Source organism: Nyctereutes procyonoides, unplaced genomic scaffold, assembly GCF_905146905.1.
Source record: "Nyctereutes procyonoides isolate TBG_1078 unplaced genomic scaffold, NYPRO_anot_genome, whole genome shotgun sequence".
In the NCBI taxonomy this organism is placed as follows: domain Eukaryota; kingdom Metazoa; phylum Chordata; class Mammalia; order Carnivora; family Canidae; genus Nyctereutes; species Nyctereutes procyonoides.
This window is the reverse complement of record NW_026575159.1, coordinates 19,207,668-19,210,548: the sequence shown is the minus strand read 5'-3', so window position 1 is coordinate 19,210,548 and position 2,881 is coordinate 19,207,668. Positions and strand designations below refer to the sequence as shown.

The 2,881-nt window shown below is 39.3% G+C and overlaps 1 pseudogene; it reads right to left on the bottom strand.

Annotated features, from left to right (window-relative positions):
* Positions 1-316: 316 nt before the first annotated feature.
* On the bottom strand, positions 317-441 carry LOC129502675 (U4 spliceosomal RNA; annotated as a pseudogene).
* Positions 442-2,881: the final 2,440 nt, after the last annotated feature.

The following is a 2,881-nucleotide window of genomic DNA, read 5'->3' as shown; positions in this document are numbered from 1 at the left end:
GGGAGATGCTGAAATGCCATTTCTTTGCAGCACAGCACACAGCCTAAGAAATGACTCCAATCTCCTTGGAGGACAGAAGAAACAAATCTTGCTACAAGAGGTCACTATGCACTCCTGCCAGGTGTCAGCAGCAGCCCAAGCAGAGACAGGCTGATCCCATTAAATAGTGTGGGTCTGAACCCCTGCCCCTGCCCCTAAGAGTCAACAGCCCGATTAGTTTGTCAGAGGGAATAAACGTAGGTTTTGCACCATATGAGTGTTTATGTGTGTTCATGCATGCATGCCTGTGTGTCTAGTAATTTCTCTCAGTATCGCCTATCCTTTGACATTCTGAAACAAGTTAATATTAAGAACAAAACACAATTAGGAAAAGTTTTTAATTAGCAATAATTGCGCCTCAGATAAACCTCATTGGCTACTATACTGTCACTGTGCAAAGCTTGAACAAAACACAATTAAACCCCCAAATATGTTAGTTGATTCTAAAATTTTAGAAGCCCAGAGGGCAAAGAATAGTTAGAATATTCTTTAAAAAGGGGGGGCAGCCCCTGTGGCGCAGCAGTTTAGCGCTGCCTGCAGCCCGGGGTGTGATCCTGGAGACCCAGGATCGAGTCCCACATCAGGCTCCCTGCGTGGAGTCTGCTTCTCCCTCTGCCTGTGTCTCTGCCTCTCTCTCTCTCTCTCTCTCTGATTAAATAAATAAATAAAATATATTTTAAAAATAAAAAAATGAAAAAATTAAGAAAAAGAATAATTTGCCTTGTCAAAGATCATTGTAAAAGTATAGTAGTTGTAATAAATAATGCAGCACAGTGATAGACAATTTGACAAATGAACCAGAATCAGGAACCCAGAAAGTGAAGCATGTGTAATTGTCAAGCTTATTTATAAAACAACCAACCTTGTGCCTCCACATAGAAATGATGGACAACGCTCTTGCTAAATCGATAATGTTCTGATAACGAACTAACCATAGGAAAATGATGGAATTTATTATTTACTTCGCACCATACGTAAGATTATATCCCATGAGATTACAAATTTGAAAAAGTAAAGCCAAAATTTTATAGTTTTTAGAAGACAATGCAGGAGAATAACTTTCTGACCTTACATAGGGAAGTATTTCTTAAAGAAGACATAAAAAGCAGGTCATAGTTTGAAAGACAAATCAAATGAATGATATTTAGAAAGAACATCTGTTTAGCAAAATGCACCATACACAGGATGAAAGGCAAACCACAAAATATAATAATTAGGACTTAAAATACATAAATAACTCCTCTAAACTAATAGGATTGCCATTAGGAAAACAGAAAAAAGACACGTCTAGCACTTTACAGAAGAAATTGGAGTGGCAAAAAAACATGTAAGAAGATGTTTCACTCATTAGTGATTATGTCACTAATCAGATCCACTTGACTGGCAAAAATTAAAAAGCCTGGAGATATGAAGTGATGATAAGCATATAGAACAGTAGGAAAATTCATCCACTTCCAGAGGAAATGTGTATTGGTGTAAACATGTTGGAAAAACTCTGATGGTATCTAATAAATTTGAGCATCACATATTGAGAGGACCATCAGATTCATTCTTAGGTTTATTCCCCAGAGAAACATTTTCACATGAGGCTCTTTGGACACAGACAATAATTTCTAGCAGGAATGTCATCCATAGCAGAAATTCTGGAAGTATCCCAGATCCATCCATTATTTACTATATCCCAGTAATATAGTAAATAAATAAATTGAGATGTATTTTTTAAAAACTGGTGGCTGTACAATGATGGAAAGGGATGTATTTTAGCTATCAGGAACAAAATGGGTGAAACTCAGAAGAACACTAGGTGTTCCATGCATGTTGATTCCATGCAACGTGCACAATTAAGCCACTTTGTTATTTAGGGATATTAGCATATGTATATAAGAATACGTATACTCTGAATATGAGCACAGGAATTATCAACACAGCATTTAGGGTTTTGATGACCTTTGTGAAGGAGTGAAAAGGATGGACCGTAGAATTAGCACAAGGAAACTTCAAAGTTCAAGGCACTATTTTCTGACTGAGCTCACTGGTGGGTCATGGATGTTTTATCATGGTTCTTTGTACTTTATGCTTTAATAAACATCTTCATAAACATTGCATAAACATTCCCTTGAATATGGTCAATAATTATTACATTTTTTAAAAAAGAGTAGGTGTGTCTTGGGAGTCACTTGGGACTGTGGGCAGAGAGAACAGCATCTGCCAAGGTACAGAGGGGCAAACAGCCCAATGCTTGGAGAGGGATGTAAGCCGAGAAGTGTTGAAGGAGCTGAGTAGTGAGTGAGGTGCGGATGTGGGTACAAACAAATCCGAGGAGGTGGATGTGAGTCAGAGAGGGACTTACAAGCAAGTACAGAGCTTTTCCCCTCTGCTGTCCAGGATCAGAAAAGTGTGACAGGATTTCCAATAGAGAGTGACAGTCACAGTGCAGTGTACATGAATTACCATTGTAGTGGCGGAGTGCAGAGCTGTGGCTCTCAATACTGGCTACATAGTAAGATCACAGAGGGAGGCCTTTAAAAATACAAGGCCCAGGCTCCACCTCCAGAAATTCTGATATACTTAGTTGGAAATGGAGCTGGGCTCAAATGTGACCAGATGATGAAGATGGATTTGACAGGAACGATGACGGTGACGGTGGCAGGCAGGCTTCCAAGGTGGCTGCCAATGTGTTTTGCCACCAGTATTCATGCTCATGTGAAAAAACCCTCCCTTTGAACGTGGGCTGGACCCAGTGATTTGCTTCTAATGAATAAAATATGGCAAAGGTGAAGGAATGTCACTTCTGAGATTTGATCCCAAAAGACTGTGACTTTTGTCCTGTTAGCACACTCTC